Here is a 22,514-nt window from a genome sequence, read left to right as displayed (position 1 = left end):
AGAGGCGGGCCTTTAACCTCCAAGCCATCACACGTATACTATCACATAATTCACTTTTAACACTAATTTAACATGCATTATATAAAGATGAGGAACACAAATCCCTTATATTTTTCTTTACTTTGTGATAAAAAATATACAAACTTAACGTAAACAAATTTACACATATTTACTCTACCTAGAAAGTTAGAGAGTTCCTAAAAAAAAAAAAGTTTAAAATTTGTATGTTGGTTATTTGTGAGTGTAACAGTAAATTAAGTAAAATATTATTAGATCCTTAAACATCGTACGTTTATTAACACTTCATCGTAAAGCAGCAAAGCCTTTCCTTTTACTTATCAGCACATGTTTTATCAGTAAATAAAAGTCACAATTTAATAAGAATAGTTTTTTTGCTCATTATCATGTTTGGATTTGATTCGAGACGACAAAAAACAAAATGTTATTATAATACTTTGATCTTATTTTAAATTATTATAACTTAATTTTTTCTTAATCTGCTAATTTTTTTTATATTTTAAAGATTTATTTTTAATTTTAATTCAATGGTTGTAAATTGATATACATCTATTTACATAGTGAATTTCTGTAATTTATGAGATTATAATTAGATGAGATTTAAGCAAATGCTTTAATATAAAGTCAAACCTAAAGATAAATGTAATTAAAGGATACATCAGACGACAGACAGCATCTCTCACTATTGACTCAACAGACACCGAGGTCATGTTTTACTGAGCAACCGTAATCACAGTCAGTACCAACTACGAACACGTCGTAAATACGTTACGTGCAACTATTGCTTCCGAGAAAGTCATTTATACATTGCCTTACTTCGCACACATATAAATTGTTGCGGTTAAAGTTAGCTCACGTATTTATTGATAGTTTTATTACTTAATTGTAATATCTATTGTTTATTCATATTTGTACTAACGTATGTATAACAATAATTCAATTCAATCCTTAAGAATCAAATTTATTCTATAAAATGAACTGATGACAATTAATTATTTAAGAATAAATTTTTTGGTACAGTTGTAAGACAGAGCCGAATTAAAGGAATCCCTTAACAGCGCTGTAAGGCTTTTAGATACCTAATCAGCTACGCAGAACTTACACATAATAAGCGGTACCAATATATATCACATTAAATAGAGTAATTAAAAGTATATACACTAAAAAGTATTTTTTAATATGAATATATATTTTTGGTAAATAGTATCAAATCCTTGGTTGTTCCTAAAAGGAAACAAGCCTGCTGTGACTAGTTTTTTTCCAAGAGGTGAACTTCAACTTTATTCCATTTTACGTTTGTGACGACGATATTAAACAATTTTTATAACTTGTTGTATTAAATGATGATGCAAGAAAAACATGAAAATTTGATATCATGCCTGAACAGTTTCAAAATGTTCGAAAATGCTTGAAATTATCCAAGACCTCGGACACCTGAAGAGACCTGATAAGTCACATCTCGTCTGCCCCTGATCGCGGTTGCTGAAAAGTAACCGAAACGTCGGGAGTATGTAGATTTTTTTAAATAAAAAAACGAGTAGTATATACGAAAAATATTAGTTTTATTTAAAACTGATAAGGAAAGAAACCTGGATAGGATGGGATTTTGAGACACAGAAATCATATACTGAAACAAAAATAATAAATAGATATTTCTATGAAAAAAATGTTTTTTTGATTTTAGTAATAAATAGTATACAGTATTTTTTTAATAATAAATATTAATGAAGTTATTTAAAAATGGCTACCAGTAGACTTAACAACGCCTCTGTATTATTAATACAATAAGTGATTATTTTTAATTCGTTTTGCAAATAAAAAATTTTAAATTATTTATAAAATATTCACTTTTCATGATTATTTATGTAAAATTTCCGAGCTGACTCTTTTACATGTTACATTCCAAAGAAATTATCCTTCAGTCAGTCCTTTAAGGAATTATAGCGGTATTGATTATATGCGACCTCATTAGAAATACCTCCACGCTCTGAACTCTGTAAGACACTGCAACATTATATCATGTTGATGAGGTGAATTGCTGTTATGCCAAGTACTTAACAAAATATTCAAAGGGAAAGGGAAAGTATAGGAAAACAAAATTATGAAGTTTTTGAAATGAAACTTATCATTAATTGCTTTCTTTTAGTATATTGCGTTTTTCTGGTAACTATATTTTGTATAAGAAATTATACTATTAAATTTATTTTTATAGCAAAATCTACATACAGCTGATTTTTTTTTGTTCATAAAATATTCTTGTAAGCGTTAGGGGATAGATTAATTATTATCAAATTTGTATACCAATTTCGCAATACTCAAAATTAATCAAATATCATATTATACATAGATATATTTTATGTAATTTAAATACATTAGTAAGCGTATATTTCGTACAGTCTATACAAGGATTTGATTATTTTAATAATTATTATTAACCTTTATATTATTATTTTTTTATTTGTAAGTGAAACTAAGAGTAACAGCAATAAGAAATATCCGATAAAATGGTGTTTGTGGCTTAGGTATTGAATACTTTAATAATTTCAAAATAAAATAATTAAAAAAAATGTCAAAACAAGTTCAGTAGGTATTTGTCTCTTTCTTTATGAACAAAATTTTAAACAGAAATGAAGAAAAAATTGATTAACATAATGCTATCTAAAATTTTCGCGAGTATTCATCGAAATTAAACGAATATTTTTCGGATTTACAACGCGTTTATTTATATTATACTACTATTTATTATATAACGCGTTTATTTATTTATATTTTTAACAAAATACTCCCGACGTTTCAGTTACTTTGCAGCAACCGTGTTTCAGTAATCACGGCTGCAGATGAGATGAGAAAGATGTTTTTTTTTACATAATTGTTTGCAAATTAGAAGTCGGAGCGAGAGCCATAACAGCTTAATATCTCTACAACCTATATAAAGACCTGGGCCTTTCCAGAACTAACAACAATTCATTATTGAAACGTTCTTCGAAGGCAGCCCTCCTAGGTCGACTGAAATTTGTTTAAGTAGAGAGAGGAACTAGCACAGGGGCCCCTTAAACCTATACCTGGGTCGTAAGTACCAGGCACTGTTATAGCTGCTCACCCTAAAATACGATGGACCCGGCGCCTGTACGGTGACTCCATGGAATGATGAGAAAATTAGTCTTTTTGTACCGATAAAATCATAATATTATTTATCAGCACATTTAATGCTTAATATAACCGAGTTACAAATAAGCTCAAAAGTTTGCTACAATCTATAATGTAGTTTGATAATCGTAATTTATGTTTTGCTTCTGGTCCAAATAAACTTATTTGTTATTACTGTTAGTATAAAGTTAAATCACTTGTAGAGAGACCATTTAAAAAAATAGCTAACTAGATGAATTGAATAACATTTTGAACGCGATCACAAGCAGTATTTCCAATAGTGTATTTAAATAAAAATGTTGATTTACTTAAAATATATTTCTTTTTTAATTTTTTTTTCATTGGTTTTAAAATACTGAACGAATACATGGATAATTCCTACGATACAATTTTAATGGTACTTGTGATAAAAACAGTTTCGAAACACTAATAAAAATTGAACGAAGTGTTGCTTACTTTATTTTTATTTGTATCTCGATATAATTTGTATCTGACAGAGCTTTTATTGGATAGTATATGCTATGGATGATTTCAATTTATAAGTATGTGTAGTTACAATGTGGTTAAGATTTTTCTCTTTCGTGTTAAGTCTGTCTTCTCTGATCAGATCACACCAGCTGGATATAGAATCTGGAACTAAAAATGCGATCATTAACATCTCTACCCTAGATTATGATATACCTCATTTTATGATTTAAATTTCAACATAATTGCTTACCCGGTCTTGGGCGTTTAGTGTATTTGTTGATTACATTTTTAAATAAATACATATTTGTGTAAGAATAATTTGTAAACATGAAAGATTTTTTTTAAATCAGTTCAAACCTTTGTTAATTTGGAGTTGCTTTTAAAAATGTAAAACTTAATGAAATCTCCTACAGCACTTTTAACATTAATTTAAAAATAAAACATCATGGAATATTCATCCACAGAAACTAACAGACTTGTTTTTATTTCAAAAATATAATACCTTTAAACAAATTCAATGTAGTATTTTGTAGGGGATCGACTTGATTCGTTTTGCTATTTAGGATATAGATAAATAAATATCTGTACAATCACACTTGCTACTAAAAGTTTAACGGTCTTTTCCTTGTTCCTGTTAATTTTTAATTTCAAATATAAGATTTCGTATATAAAATCCTGTTTTCGGGTGAGACTAAAGCATATCGAATATATATAGATCAATCTTTTTTATTACACAAACAATAACTGAAGCTGCAACTTGTTGTTGTTAGCTATTCAAAGTAATTAAGAAGTGATAGACACAGAGAAATTTATGTACTATTAAAATTACTGTCAATTATCTTGTTTTAAATTTTTGCAACGTATTTATTTATGGCCATTTATGCAATTACTTAAGACTTACTATACTTTAGAACTATTAGCAAGTGCTTGGTCAACATTTTTGTTATTGTCTATAGCATTTTGAGTTAGTCGTGTCTTTGTAAAGAAACTAAAAGGACAAGCAAAGAAATAATGCTATTGAAATGTAAATAAAATAAAGGAAATCTTTATAGAACAATGATGTTCTATAAAAATTAATGATGAAAATAAAGGTCTTATTTCCATAAACTCCAAAACTTTTAACTCGTGCTATATAAGGAAAGGAAGTGCAATAACGGTTGTTATGATTTTTATATCTAGAAAATGATATTGAAATGCGATTCGGGTACAAGTGATGTATTTTATTAGAATTCAAATAATAATGGCCGTTCAAAATTCTCTGCAAATTTTTTTTTACGACAACGAACTTGGTATTATTTTTGAATTATATTACATGACATCAGTTTTATTTTCAAATTAAATATTTATTTTGTAGCATTTATTTTTCTATTTTTTTTTGTGAATACGTAAGTAGTATTACAAGTCAATAGATTTGTTAAGATGCATTTGCGAATCTGGAGAAAAAAGTGAGAAAAACCGCAATAAAAGAAAGGTAAGCGCTTGTAAAATCTCCCATAGCTTATCATGAAGTTCGCAAACCCTAAATAATCGGAAACAATAGAATAGACAAAAATTTTATATTATAATTCTCTTTAAGTCTAAACCTTGTGGAATAATGAAGGGATCTCAAAATAATTAATTACAAGACCGTATCTCCATTGTGTTGCTATATCCTCAGCATTATCTACATGTTTATAGCATTCAACACTGAAAATGTATACGCATGACGAAAGTAAACAGACTAAATATAGCAGAAATACATTGTTTGAATAGCAACAACTAATTACTACAATTTGCAAACATTAATATAGAGTGAGCTCATGAGAGAGATCATATACTCTGTTGGTTAAGATCTCACAGTCGTACTGTAGGTATTGGTGAAGTTGAGGTTACCTGAACTAATTTGTTAAAATTTTTACTAATTTTGTTTTATAGAATATATCGCCATTTTAGAATATGTAATTAGAGTATATTTCTTTTCTATTTATAGATTATTAGTGTTTTTAGAATTATTATCTTAAGCGTCAGCTGGCCATAAAATTACATAGAAAGTTGTATGATATTATAAAGGTGAAGTTTTGTGAGGACCGATAATAAGTTTTTTGGTTGTTTAATGTTATTTCACGACAAAATTACTAAAGTACTTATTTATTGGAATCTTTATTTTTATTAAGAAAATTGTCGAAATTCAAACAATTATAACACATACACAAAAGAATATAATATATATAATGTTCTCTTTTCTGCTACTTCCAAAATAATAAGTAACTATAAGTCTAAATTCCGACTTAATTCAAGCTTTGATTTTAAAATTCTGCGTGAAATATATCGCGACGTTATCACCAGTATATTCTTTGTAATTTGTTTCATCTTTAAAAACTGTGTCTATAAGCAGTGGTCAAAGACTTAGAAAACATTAAATTTAATTTTATTAGATAAAACTAAATAGTGATGTTCATTATTCATATAATTTGACCTCTCTAAAGCATTAAAATATATTGTTATTGATTATTGATAATATATAATTTTAATAGAATATAAAGTTCTCATTTGGTATGAAAAATAACAGAGAAAACGAAAAATGTAATACAATTTTGTGAATGGAATATCAAGTTTGAAGGCAAAGTAAAATGTTTAGTCACGTAATTTTTACGTGTTTCTTTCACCTTTATTGTATGTTTCTTGTCACGTGAGTCGCTGAGAGAATGTCACAGTCGATACAGACAAAATACAAAATGGTATTATTTATATGACACAATCTATCTCTTAAAAATTTCATCGAGTTTAAAGTTAATTATTTTAAGATGATGCGTCTATAGAACGTAAATTTAAAAAATATATGTATAATAAAATCTATTTAACTATAAAATATATTAAGTGATTTATAACAAATTCATAAACTGCAATAAAATTAATTGAATGTGAATAAATAGCTGATTTATATGAAAATTGTCGCATTTCATGACCTAAAATTTCAATACTGGCAAAATATTTGTAATATAAAATTGCAGCTTTGCTTATTATCAATATAATAAAGTCATTTGAATTGAAAGCTAAATTACGGTTTATTTCAACGGAGAGCAAAACTGAAAGTTCCTCGTTCCATTTGAACTCAATGAAATGTTTGTAAGGCCAAGTAAACTAGTCATGTACTGAGTCACAAGTTCAGATATAAGTTAGACTTGAATAAATAAGTGGGTCACTTTCTATGTATATTTAAAATTAATGTATGATAATCATCTGTGATAAGACATTTTAAACGGACATAATTTATAATGAATCCCTAGTGAGTTTGAATTAATCATCCTATCAAAGGTATTCAATATTAGGAGAACAATAAGCAAATAGTCCATAACATTGTTGTTTCTGTCTGTAAATGAGTTACAAAGCCTTGTCATAGAACATATCTAATATGGATTTCAGTCTAAAGAAGCAATGTACATTTATCAATAATAATAAAATTGATTATCAAGAAATACAATCTTTCTCATCGTAATATAAAAAGTTAGCTGATGTACAATTTTCATGAATGATAAATTTACACCCGGGAATTACATTCTTTTTTCAATTATATATAATTTCTTAACTAATGTACTCGTACAATATTATACGTTTACGTTATATACATTTATTATGAATTCACAGGTTATGAATATAAATTCAGTATTATAAATTTGACTAACCATTGTATTGTACAGGCTATCATCTAGAACATAGTACACAAATCGGTAATATTCTGTTTAATTGTAAGTAATAAATAATTATGCATCGCAAGCTTACATCGAATTATTGTCAAGAAAAAATTCATTAAGAGGACTTTCCAATTTTTCTTCAGCCTTTCTGTCTGTAGATAACCTGTCTAATGTTTTTCATAAAACCGTTGTGTAATAATAAACAGAAGAGCCATTTTATTGAACGTCAATATGAGCCATACTTTCGTTTTTAGTATGTATGTATGTTTATGTAACACGTAATACGTAAGGATTTTTTTTTATATCAGACAACTTAATTAGCATCAAACATCACAGACCTGAGTGTGACTAGTTCCTTAATTACACATATTATAGTATTTAGATAAAATAAATGTATATTATATATAGACAATACCAAAAATTTTATATTTTTTTAATACTAAAAATGAAAAATCTGTCCTATAAACAACTTGGGTATAATTCTGGGTTAAATTCTAATTTGGATTGTGCATATGCTTTAGAATCATATATTCCCATTCGCAGACCTTATTATCCAGCCTTCAAACACCAGAGTTCTTAAAGTTTCCTCTTGTTGCCACGAGGTTATAAAAGCACATGCTACATATCTCACCAAAACCGTACATCACTGAAGTTCTGTTAATGAAGTCAGCTACAGACTATTGTTGTGAATTTTTAATTTAAAAATCTTTATTACGAGGTACTATTTAATATGATTTTAAGTTGTGGGTTCCTTTTTAGCCATGGAGTTGTAATTGGTTTTTAAAGATTTTAAAGATTTTTAATAACATCATTTTTCTATGTTTATTCCAATCCCAACCTTATTGCTATGTATGTATGACACAATATAATCAAATGCTATGAAATAACTCCTAAAAGTTATTTAAGTTCTTAAAATGCACTTTTCTAAGCGGTAACACAAATTTGCTTATTGTCTTTATAACCTAAAATATTATGTTAACTAAGATAATAAAAAAAGAATGTACATTAGCATATACATAGCAAGATCGAACGAGATGGCGACGTACTGTGGATGCCCTCTGCCCCATCTAGGGGACATAGGACCAAGGAAGACATTAGCATAATATTTTTTTCATTAGCGTATTGATCGAATTTAAATGTGTTTGTCAATCTAGGTTGGCGTTTTTTTCGAAGCCTGAAATTATACATTATAAATATTTTTTCATAAATACACATAAAAAGGAAGAAAATGACTTCATCTTTAATGCTATACGGAATCTGAGGCCTGTGTTCGAGTTATGTGAATATTCACATAACTCGAACATTAATTAGTGTTAAAAGTAGCATTTACTGACGTCGTTTCAAAAGTTTCAGAAACAGTTAAAAATAACACAAGTTAGATCACAGTCTGTTATTATAATTATTTAATTCTATTTTTCTTTTCTTGCTTTCAGATTATTCTTGCTCGGAGCTATACTCATACATATATTCTTAAATTAAGTTTGTCACATAAGGAATTTGAATTATCTTGAAAACTTAATGTTTGAATGAGCAACTAATTTTTACGTGGGCCTCGAGAGTGAAAAGTGGTGTTGTTTGTGGTGTTGTCGGCACCAAAAATTATTTCTACGATTTTCTTGCCACATTCAGTAATAATTTATTATTAGAACTTAAAAACAACAACTCCGGCAAGGAAGAAAAAATATAACATATCTTGTTTCGGGTATTTCAAATAGACCCATTTTCCTGATACCCGGATCACGAACATTTTTTCTATAACCAATTCAATGTTAAAGATTATAATATTATCCTTAAATATAATTTCCTTAATTTTTTTTTAATAAATTAAAGAGTTTTTATTGATTTAGCACAATTTTTAGTTTAGTTCAAAGAGTTATCTGAAACTTATATCAGTTTTAGGAAACTTTCTTCATACAGATATAACCATTATACTTTTCCTAAATTATAATTATTTCAACTCATAAATGTTTTTTATAAAATTCATTATTAAAATAACTCATTTTACTTTCATTATCTTAAAAAACTTGTCTTAAAAAGGAGACATAATTTTTTAAACGGAGTCTTTTCTATTTTTATTTTTCATTATTCAATTAAAATAATTTAATGACTGGAGTTCGTTATAAAGTATTTATATTTGTACGTGTAGGTGTAAGTCTACTTGTGGGTGTTTGTACCTTTACTAATACTTATTATCTACGTAGCTAGAGTAAAAGGAGAATAACTATATTATGTTAACTATGTGAAAAATGTAGAAAACTTCTCAGTACCTCTATTTGTATCTCGTAACGTTAACCTAATTAAAACGTTAGAGTCCCAACAAACTTAATATGAGACAACGTTATTTAGTTATTTTCATTATAATAAACTCAAACATCTCGTCGTTAATAAAAAACGAAATTTCCTTTTTCGTTTTATATAAAACAAAACATACTCTTTTCCTACTGTTATGTATAAAACAATCCATACAAAGATATAGAATTTAATACATATTAATTTAAAATTATGACTAAAATGTTTAATAAATTAACCACACAATCAATAATTACAATCAACCTTTTCTAGTGTAAAGAAATATATGAAGTTTATATAATTAAATAAAGCACATTAAGAGTTTTATGTACTTTCACTGTAGATAAAGTTTTCAAAAGAGAAGAGTTGATATTTTCACTGGGATCTTTCGACAGAATGCGTTATATGATTGTGTATCGTTAACTTAAAAAGGGAAAAATTTTCATTTCACATTTCATATTTCACTAGGAAAAGGTCTATAATTCACTATGCGGGAATGATATGACTTTGAAATGAAAAAAGATAAATTGAAATGTTTTATACTATAGGGTTTTCCATTAAGGGCGCTTGATCGTGCAGAACTTCCATCGTAGCGTGTGCTGTGTGGCACGTAGCGCCGTCCTGTTGAAACCACATGTTGTCCAGATCCATATTCTCGATTTCAGGCCAAAAGAAGTTGGTTATCAACGACCGGTATCGCTCACCATTGACGGTGACGGCCACACCATTATCGTTTTCGAAAAAATACGGACCAATCACGCCTCCGGCCCAAAATCCGCACCAAACAGTCACTTTCTGCGGGTGCATTGCCACTTGGTGAACCTCGTGTGGATTGGTCTCGTCCCAAATACGGCAATTTTGCTTGTTGACATAGCCATTCATCCAAAAATGCGCCTCGTCGCTGAAGATGATTTTTTTGCCAAAATCGGCGTCAACTTCCAACTGCTCTAATGCCCAGTCAGCGAACACACGGCGCTGTCTATGGTCATTAACCTTGAGCTCTTGGGTCAGCTGGATCTTGTACGGGTGCAGGCTCAAGTCACAACGCAAAATTCGCCAAGTTGTCAACCCCATATATATATATTATGTCGTCATTGCAAAGTTCTACTAAAGGATCTATTATGTAGGTTACTTTTGTCATTATTATAATAGTAATTAAGTTGCGGAGCTTACTTGGGAGGTTTTCTTCGCTTATACAACTCTTTTCTTTTTTTGACGTATTTGTTCGATGTCAAATAGTCTTTAAATATATTTTAAGTAGCTTCGTAAAACGTTAATTTTTACGAAGCTACTTAAAATATATAATAAAAATATATATTTTTTTCGTAACCAGCATTGTTATATTGAAATTATCTCTAGTAAGTGGGGTGAAATGTTTTTCTTCTAGTCATTTTAAATAAAATATTGTCCAAAATGACAGCGACAGATTTTCACACCTATTTTCCAAACAAAACTTTTATTTGATGAAATATGTCGCTAACCCGGCTTTTTATACCTTAAAAAGGACAGCATTTCATCACACGATTCAAGAGATACAATGAAAGGTAAACTGGTAATACTCGTTTAATTTGAGAAAGAATTCCAATTATAAAATTGTTGTTCTTAAATATTTTTCGAAAATCTATTTTATAACCTCTTACAAAATTTGGATTGATGACATAATTTGTTAAGTGTAGTTGTTTAGAACCACTTTCACTTGTAATAGTTGTTTTATATTATGTACTGTTATTTTCCTTCGTCAATAAAGATGTATATGTATTAATCTAATAACAATATATCTTTGAATCACGACCTTTTTTTTCTGCGCCTAGCACCAGATAATGCTCCTAAGTGGGAAACCGTACATCGTATAAAATAATAAAATAAATACGCGTCCGGTTGCTTAATGCTTACCTTTACCTTTAGCAGTTTACTTTATATAGGGTTAATAAAACGATTTGTTGTGATACTATATTCCAAATATATATATTGTTTACCTTCACTTCCTTCAACGTACAGCTTTATTCAATTTCTAAAATAATATACATACATACGTACTTACTGTTTGTAAGCTATCCATCTAAACGTTTTCAGAACGAATGTGTTTATTTTATGGAAAGCACAACTTAATTTGGTTAAAGTATTTATTCACATTAATCTGAATACCATTTTATTTATGATTTGATTAGCATCATGCCGAAAATCTGAAAAACCGAATAAAGAAAAATTTTGATAACTAAGTAGAATGTACAATGTACTTCAAAATAAATAACTTGTAAGCAATGGTTATATTGTTGTATATAATAAAACAAACAAATCGGTGAATAGGTTTGATAAGATATATGAATCTTTATCCATTATTAAAAAAGCCTGTATATTACTTTATGTCATTTCAAATTAACTAAGGTTAATAAAAAGCAGAGTTTAATATAGTAGTAATATCAAACATAGAAAAATATTTTCTTAAACCTATTTGGTCCTCAAACAATTGCTGCAAGACTGCCAGCTGTCAAAATATAGACTGCATTGGAATATAAAATTCATTTAACATTCCATTTCGCAAGAGGTGAACTTTGTAGGTCAGAATATTATTTAATTTGGACCACACAACGCTGAGCGTCTTATTTTGGGGTGTTTTTAGATGATTTCCGAAATATTACTGTATTATTTAAATTTATTATGATTGTATTTATCAAAATCATTGGTATTGTTGTGTTAAGCAAATATGTTTATTTATTAAAATTGTGGTTAGACGGTTTTGATTATCGGTTTGTTTCAAACAAATTTCATATCGTTTGAGTAAAAACCTTTTCAGAAATCGAGCTATCATGTGATCGCGCTAAAACGAAACAAATAAATTATAGTTTATTACGTTTATATAACAATTTATGAAGTTTTTAATAATTTATATGGTAACAACATGACGTGAGTGTTACTTAATCTGGAAAAATTATACTATCCATAAATAATCACTAAAATGAACTAACCAGAGGCATCTTTTTAAGTAAAGCACCTTTTCAAGTAAAAACAAAACGAAATCCATAATTGAAAAAAAAAATGTCTAATAAAAAGTATATACAAAATAAACTTATATTTTCATTTCATTGGGAGCAAGCTGATAAATTGTATTTCAATAACAAAGACTGACAATAATTTTAACTTTATTTATATACTAAGTAGAATAAAAAACTATTCTACGGATCGCCAAGAAAATAAAAACAATTAATGTATGAAACACACCAGACTTACTTTTAATTATTTTTTTTATTCCATTATTTCCACTGGTTACGTTTTCGTTATAATAGTGAAAAGTTGAGAATATTTTTTTCTTTTACCTTTTTTGAAGTCTCCTAGTCTCGTGACTTAAAGACAGCATATGACGATCTATTTAGGTAAAATATCGATTGGTATTATAGAGATATCCCATTTAAATTAGGTCGAGTTTTGAATTTGGAATATATACAGAAAATTATTACTTACAACAACAAAATTTATGTCAGTAATAACAATTTTATAGAATTAAAAACACAATATTTAAATACGTTTCATATACTGCAAAGAAGGAACTTATTATAAGGATAACTGTAAGATTCTGTTTGTATGTAGGTTACTTACATCAAACTTCAAAGCTATAATGTTAATTTGACTCGCCTTAATGAGATCTAAGACTTTGCCGAGTTGTATTCTTTTAAATGAAACTAAAATATTTCGGATATACTACGCGGATTTTATTATTTTAAAACTACATAATGCCGGCGTTTCGGTTACTTTACAGCAACCGTGATCACGGGCAGAGTCACCTTTTCCGAGACAACAGTAGAGCGGTCTGGTATATAGCTAAGTTAACGTACAATTGCATTGATTGTTATCAGAAATTAATACAAGGTTTACATCCTTTGTAATTTAAATTTTAATTCCAAAATTGTTGTGTACTCGTAACTCAGTTTTCGTATAAGTTACTTACTGTTTTCAATGTTAGCATATACAGGAAATAACAAATCGTGCAGTACATTCTTGTCATACAATTTCAATATAGAATAGATTTTTATAGTATAGGACAAATTTTTCAATTGTGTAAATATAAAATGATATAAAATGTAGGGTAAATTGCTGGGAATCCCAAAGGGAAGTAAACTGAAAGGTTATGGCTGCGATTTAACCCAATAAAGTGTGTATAAAGGCAGAGAACATATTTACTGCGTCGGAATTTCATGTATTAAATCTAACTGTAATAAGTGAAGTGCTTACTGGTTATATTAAATAATTATATAAAAAAAATCAATAATGCTTTTGTCATACAAGTGTAAGTATTCAATCATCAATGAGTATAAGATATTGTAGTATGAGTATATTGTAACGAGGAATCAAAAATTTTCCTCCTTATTAATCACTTATTTCTAATCACAATAATTTCACTATATTTCACTTGATTTCATTCAATATAATAGTGCGTCAATACTGCACTTCAGAACAACTAGTCTTGTCAACTGTTGAACTTAAGTAACTCTGATTGATCTTTTAGCGTCTTAAAACTTAGTTGACAATTAACTCACTCGAAAGTAGCTTAAGTTATCAGGCGACACGTGAAAAAACATTACCTTCTAAAGGTATATACTAGAGTTATTAACTATAAGATGAGTAGCGACATCCGTGCCGTCCTTGTTCATAATTAAAATAATTCTATAATCCCTAGAACTATTTTTATGACTGATTATAATGAATTATAATACTGAACCGTTGTCATTCTGTAGTGCCAACATAAGTATCAATCTGTATTTGAAAATTGTAAACACTGGCTTCAGCCATTTTGTAGGATATAACTGGAAGTAACGCTGAATGTTAAAAATCAAGTTTGAAACTGTACCTCGAACACTATGGTTAATTGATTTATGTGAAAAGTATCGCCCTTATCACAATCACTACTTGTAAACGAGTCTGTGATGATTCAAATACAGGCAACTTTATTATTTTATTCTTAATGTTTATAAAAAAAATCCACACAATATTTAACAGACACAAAATTTATTTATTTAAAATTTATTTTATATTTTACCAAACTATTTAATACTTCATTTTTCGTATTCGAAAAACATACTTATAGTAAGGAATCTAAAAAATATTTTAAGTATTCTTGATCTTCTATTGACCCTGAATTCCTCCTATTTAAATTATAATTACCGTGATAGGAAAAGTTTTCACATTTTAAGATCTGGAGACATGAATATATTTAATTAGCAAATTTAAATATTTGGGGCTAGTGACACTTTCTATTTTTGTCTGTTGCTTAATTCCTCACTGTGTGTATCTGTTTGTATGTTTTATATACAGCACTTATATTATTTATTAATGTGAAAGAAATTTAAAATTGATTAATTAGTGTTCTATAAGGCTTAGTATAATAGTTTGCCAAATCGATTGTCACTTTGTGAAAATTTTGTACGATGATTACTTAAGCATATTTTTTTTTAGATAATGGAAAATACCATAATTATTTTTTTACATATATGTGTAACCCATTAGAAAATCATAGCAATGTGATGGGTGAAACTGTAATATATAAATAATTTTTGATAATTCTATTGAAGCGTAAGGTGGTACTGCCCATGATGCTTTAAAAGCTTAATACATGTGATTATGACACGGAAGGAGGTCGGTTGATTTTTATCGTAAAAAAGGCTTTCAAAGGATAGGAACCGTCATGACAACTCACTTAGCCACTCTATATAGCATGGACAGAAATAATAGCAAAGCAAGATGCGTGGGTGACACTAAAATGTTTAGAACTGGCCAATTAGAAACATTGCTTATGAAAACTTTTTTTAAATTTCAAATTTAGAAGACTTTGGTACCCTTATGTAGTATATTACATTCATTTGTCATTTTTTTCTGTGAATTGGCGGCAAATCTAGAATTCTTGTTACACGTGAAAAGGAACCTAACGCGAAAAAAATTTCGATAAATGATTTATTATGACTTTTGTTGTGGGCTTACTGAACAACAAAGCTATGATAGTAGGCTGCAATTAGCTTTTCTTAATGTAATGAAGCCCTATCTCATGCCACTATTTACAAATAGTTTAACTAATTCAAGTGTGGACGTAGCAATCTCAACGGTCATCCGCGGGAGGGACCTCCTTTAACAGAGACTACTGAATATCAGTGCTGTGCGATGCATCAGAGAGACTTGTGTCGCCAAATGTTAAACAAGTTCAACGGCGCTGACACAAATGCTGTATTTTACATCGTTACAGGTGATGAAAGCTGGATATATTTCTATGAATCCGGTACCAAAAAAACAATCAGCACAGTGTGTGTTTCCTTTCGAGGATTGGCCAACTAAAGCAAAAAAAGGAAGAAGTCAAGAAAAAAAGATGATTGCTTCATTCTTTCCTCGGAAAGGTCATTTCGCAACAGTTGTGCAGGAAGATGGAAGGACAGTTACTGTAGACTGGTGTTTCAATTGCTGTTTGCCTGTTGTCTTGGAAAAAATTTGACAGCAGCGAACTAGAAGCAAGATCCTCCTTCACCGCGATAGTGCTGAAACGGACTCTGCAAAAGCACTCAGCAAAACGGACTGTCGAATATTTGACTATGGTAAGTCTCGAGATAATGAGTTATTCGCTATACAGGCCTGACCTGGCGCCCTACGACTTTTATTTAATGCCAAGAATAAAAGATAAAATTCGAGGTATTCGTTTTGCTCGCCCTGAATATGCGGTAAAAGCGTACGAAAATGCCACAGAAGGGAACCCACTGTTTTTCTCAGTAGTTCCATCGAATGTGACGAAGTGTAGAGAGGAATGAAGATTACTTCGAAAAACAATAAAAGTGTTGGTAACTTTCAAAATTACCCGTTTTTCATTTTCTAAACATTTTTAGTCCGAGGTATAACAACAACATAGTAATCAGGATTGATTGTTATTACCTTATATAGAGAGATCACCTGTCAGAACAATATATACATATATTTTGGAACTTTTTGTGCTCGATAAATTGCAAGATTTATTGAGAATATATAATTAGGTAAACTGACGGCGAGACGCCAGTGGGTCAGTGACTTGACTCGGGTTTGATTGAATATTTAAATACAGCACCGTATAGTGTGTTTGTGTTACGAGAAGGACAGCGGATTTGAATTGTCAACTGGTTTGAGTATTTATTATGTAAATCGAAAAGTTTTCTATTGTTGACACTACAGAATAGGAATCAGTTAGAGGCACTATTTTCAATGATAGATGGTAACTGTGTCAGAGGTCTATGTTAGGTCCTTCTATAAAGAAATTATAACAATTACCACACTTACTGGAAAACACTTTCTATTTTGTAACTTCAATTGTGTATCAGATACATTAAAATGAACAAAATATATACCAGGAATTGCAAATTTTCCCGGAATAACACATCCATAAAATGGACAGAGTTAATAAAAGAGTTACCCGAACATTTTTTTGGATGACAATTCAAACAGAAAGTTCATCAATACTAATGGAAATAAGTTGTAACATTTAACGATCAACCCCGAGTACTTGTTATGTAGCATGTGACAGACGACTAAAAATTCTGTTTTTTTTTTTATTATTTTATTTATTTATATCTAATCACACCACCAAATAACGTATTCTATTCTTATATACTTCTTTTTGGTTTTAGTTTATTTGTTACGGAAAGTATGAAGTATGAAGTTTGAAGTATTTAATAAATTATGTATTTAAACCCATTGCGATTATACATATATAGCACATAACCGATAGCAATAATTAAATATATATTGATGGTACAAAATGAGACTTGGCATAGGGTTTCAAAACGGGTCATTACGTCTAAAAGATCATTTACTCCTAAAGAATACTTCAACATTGCATTATATTTTTTTTAAATTTCATATATTCATTATTTCTTCTGTCTAGGTTTTGGTAAATGTTAGTAGTTGTAAAAAAATAAGAAGCTCAACTCAAAAACCTGCTTAATTGTCACGTTGCAACAAATAGACGTCTCTTTAATCTAAATAAAATGCGCATTTTTAATCAGACATTCTGGTTCCTATAAATTTCATTGCTATCCTGAACAATTTTAAACTTCAGACGGATTCGTTTAAAAATTTTGAATATGTTAAATCTGTTTAACATGTCCTATGGCAAGATTTAAGTTCACGATGAATTTTACCTTCTGCTCCTTTCTGGCTATCGTTTCCAGTTTTGATATCGCAAAATTTATTTTATATTTTGATGTCGTTCATTTTAATTTTTCATGTGTAGATTAATCGGAGTTTACCTATACATTGATAGACAAAAAAATAATAATTTTCTACTTCATTTCTTTTCCTTCAAAAGTTTTTGGTGTAACATTAAGTGTCATCTACATATACATATGTTGCCCTTAAAAAATATCTACTATCATATTGTTAACAACCTAAAACCTATTCCATTATTCTGAAGATTATGCGAAAATAAGAAAAATATGACATATCCTTCAAGGCTTGATATAACGTATCATCATCATCATCATCATTATCATCCTATCGGAGCCCACTGCTGAGCAAAGGCCTCTTCTCACATGGAAAAGGTTAGAGCATTATTCATCACGCTTGCTCAAGACGGGTTGGCGATTTCAATCTTATAATTTGAAATTATAAGACCAGGTTTAATCACGATGTTTTCCTTATCCGTCCGTCAGTGGTGTCTAAAAACTCGTAAAAAGTACATATGACTCGGAAAAGATCACATTGGTACTTGCCAGGTTTCGAACCCGCGCTCTCACGTATGAGAGGCGGGCCTTTAACAAGCAGGCCACCACGACTTATGCAAACAATGAACTTTGTAATATTAAAAAGGCACTATAATTTTATTTATTTGAATAATTATTATTTTAAACGTAGTATTTCATAGTTATAAAGTTTGTATATGTTTTTTTATATTCAAACACAAAAAAATAATGAAACTGACTTTAAAAATAATACATCAAAATATTTTTATGTGACTATATAGCTAACGTCATTTTGGTAGTAAAAAAGTATCTAAAATGTTAATTTGTACCTGAGAGTACAATTGCAAAATGAGATCTAAGATTTTCGCGAGTTTTATTCATTTAAATACAATTGCAAAATGTTACAAATAAATTTTCACTATAATATACATAAGTCACAATATATTGTCGATTCATATTTTGGAGCCGTTCGGAAAACCTATTGCCGAAATAAGACATCTGTAAACATTTTGTCTCAATAACTGATTGTTGGATAACTTTACATAAACAAAAATTTTAATCCTAACATGAAGTTACAAAGCAATAAATTACTGTACTGGATAGCTACTTCTCAAATACTTAATTAAGTTGGATGGTAGCCAGGGTCTCTTGAATTACTCTCTACTGTGATTCACTAGACTTTAGGTTCCACTTAAATATTTTAACAACATTACGCTGGGAATTCACAACAGTAGTAAACACCAGAAGACGTATCTATTTGATGACTACCCTCTGAACACTCTAAATGAATGAAATAAATTACGAGATATATTTTATTAATTAAAATAGATTTAGAATCATAAACTGTTGTGCAATTTTGTTGCACAACAGTTTGTAATTCTAAATAGAAATATTTATTAAATTTCATAAATTTTATTTTTATTAAATTTTTAATTAAAAAATATATAGGAAAGTAAGAGTAGCTACCAAATGAAATTGTGTACTTGATAACGAGTGAAATTCAACACTTTTTAGACATTTCAAAAACGCAAGTTTTCTATTAATTGTACGGGGTTGGGTGTTGTGACGTCATAATTTTTTGCGTCCTCATGCTTTGTCAAATTTAAGTCTGGCGTATAGGTATTTCAGCTGTCCTATAGATTTCATTATAGTTAGATGGTGTTTTTTAGATTGTGTTTGTTTTGGGGCGGGCACCGTCGTCTATAAATGTTCGTCTATAAATGTTGGTATAAATAGTTGGTATATCAAGTTTAGTTCATTTAAGGCAGAAGTTATCGTATTTAGTTTTTTACATTTTCGTTATGTTATAAACTTTCTAAACATACATACGTAGGCAAGTTAATTACGTACAATTTTGAAATCGCTATTATTATATTTTATTTTAATTATTATTTTTTACTAAAGTTGTAGGGTAATCTAAGTTTGTCCATAAAGGTTTCTAATATTGCTTCTCGATTGATGAACTAGATCCCAATAAACTGTTAAAACAACTACATCATCCTCGTGCATACCAGGTAATGTTGGGATAACGTGATAATCCAACGGTAACTGGTATCTAATAACTTATAACGCCATTACGAAATCCTTCCCGAAAATTTCCTATCTCAAAAACTACTGAAGCGATTTTGATCAAACCTGCAGTACTCCCAAAGTCGAACAACGTGTAATACAACCAAAAATAATAACTTACCCGTAGTTCCGGAGATATGCTTTTGAATTTTGGCACATTTGTTCACACGCTGATATAGACCAACATATACGAAAAGTGGGCGGTTCTGGAAATTTTACATACATACAGGTCGAATTGATAGCCTCCTTTTTTTGAAGTCGGTTAAAATTAATTAATTAATCACATAACTGTACTTAACATACTTTAAAATAAAAAAAGACATGATATAACTATTAAAAAGCGGGAATTTTGTTTAAGAGAGTCATACATACTACTTGTTATTTTTAAAATTTTAGAAGCAGTAGATGCAAACAGCTTTGTTTTTTTTTTTTTAACGAACAATATTTTTTAATATATTATAAATGAAAAATAACTGCTTTGAGAGTTATATTCATTCAAGTTTTTAATGCTATTCAATTTTTATGTAACTTAATAATATGGGTAATGTGAAAGTAAAAAGTTTTACATGTTTTGTAGCTAGTTTCATAATATATTGTATTTTATTGTAATAAGTTTATATTTTGAATACAAAACAAGTTTTCGAGCTAGAAACCGTGTTAATTTGGTGCGAATATTTATTTTGTCCACACTTAATGTTAGTTAGAACTAATCGATTCAATATATAAGCCATCAGTTTAATTCAATACATATCAGAAACTAATATATAAGTAACTGGTATGTATGGGAATGTGGACTACTGTTTTACCGTACTACTGTTAACCAGTGTAAACAGTAGTCCACATTACTATACATGTTACATATAATTGGTTTGTGGCCTTTGTTTATATTGGAATAATAGCTTAGGTTGAGGATAGAGCATTATACTTATATTACTGTAACGGAAACATGTTGTCTTGTTCACCTTTTTGCTAGCAAGTTTCAAACCGCTCTTATTAGGAAATCGATGTGTTTTATTTACATAATTTCATAACATAAAATATTTGTATGGTGAAATAATTAAAGTATTTAGTATATGTTTCCTAATAGTATATACACATTTATAACATCCGGAACGTAAATGTAGTACGTATCTTGTATGTCCCAATTTGCGTTTTGGCCTCCAACCCAAATAAAAGACTGACCCCCAGTATAAATTAATTGTTTGTTACAACTTCAAGTGATAACTAAAATCATGAGTATGAAGTATATACATGTCTCGGAGCACCGTATAAAATTTGATTTTTAAGAACTGTGACGTCATTAATATTGCTATTGCTGAAAATAACTTTTTCACTTTATAAATAAAGCAATAACACTCACTTGTACCACTTTATTTTGGCTTTAATATGTAAGCTTCCTCCTGGATAACTCCTACACTACTGCGTCTCCACAACCAACATTTTCAAATATCAATGTTTTTTGTAAAGTCGTTACATAAACTCTTTTTATAACCCTATAACCTACTCTAACTAACTAACTAACTAACTAACTCTATAACCTAAGACTACATGATTGTCCCGATGTTAGGATAGCAATATCATTCCATTGCTGTGTGGTATCAGGAATCTCCTGGTTCACACGGCTTGGTGTTCGTTCCGCGGAGTCAGCGGCGTCACTCGTTATATGATATTCTAGCCATACACCGATGTTGCCCCGGCGATGTTCCTTTATTTTACAATATGTAGCGTGTACGTAACACCCTCCAAAATAAAAATATCAAACAACTATCCCTTATAAACGTTTACGAATGTTTTTCTTATTTATTGTTCTGAAATATACTTAAAATATTTAAATAAAACAATTAACATACATGCATTACATGTTTTATTTTTTGATTTAAATTGTTAATGTCATCAACTTCGTGAAATTATAGCTGTTGAACTTATTTTGGCTTAAATTAAGGAGTCTTATCTTTGATTATAATTAATGTCAGTAGTACATAAAACTCTCTCGATACCTTTGCTATGTTCTAGATGAAATACTTTTCAATATATTTTATCAATTCTCTGCTGTCAGGCGAGTAAGGCGAGTGTCGTGAGGTGATTGCATATTAAAATATCTATCACACCGCTTCCTGTATTCGTTATAAAAGCGATAAATGATGGAAAATATTCACGAAATAGAAATCGTTTTGTGGATTTACAAATACGATTCTTTGTTTAAATTTTTTAATAAAAATCTATTTTATTTTTGTGCATCTAAAAATATATTAACATTTATATGTAGATGTGAATAATTCTTATTTTATTATTATTTATTACAAACCGAACCGATCAAAATAATAATGACCCCATTCACCCCGTTTCGTTCAGAAATGTGTCTCTATTGAAATACATTTATTCCGCACATGCCATTCCGGCAACGTAAGAAGGAAAAGAGACGAATTATAATATTTGTGAGTAAATTCAATTTTATTTATTCTTGGGGCTCGATTTGATCCCCTCTCTACGTTATGTTAAAGATAAGTGAAACACGTACACAAACAGAACTTATCTCGTTACCCAAAGTTGAATTTTATTGGCTTCTTTTCTGTTCTTTGTTTTTGTAGAATTTAATTAGATGTTGAGCTTCAGATTATGGTTTTACATATAAGAGGGATTGTTTTCGAATCTTTCATATAAAAACAGTTAG

This window comes from Danaus plexippus, chromosome 20 (assembly GCF_018135715.1).
Source record: "Danaus plexippus chromosome 20, MEX_DaPlex, whole genome shotgun sequence".
Lineage (NCBI taxonomy): Eukaryota > Metazoa > Arthropoda > Insecta > Lepidoptera > Nymphalidae > Danaus > Danaus plexippus.
The sequence above is the reverse complement of the archived record's forward strand: the minus strand, read 5'-3'. Positions refer to the sequence as shown.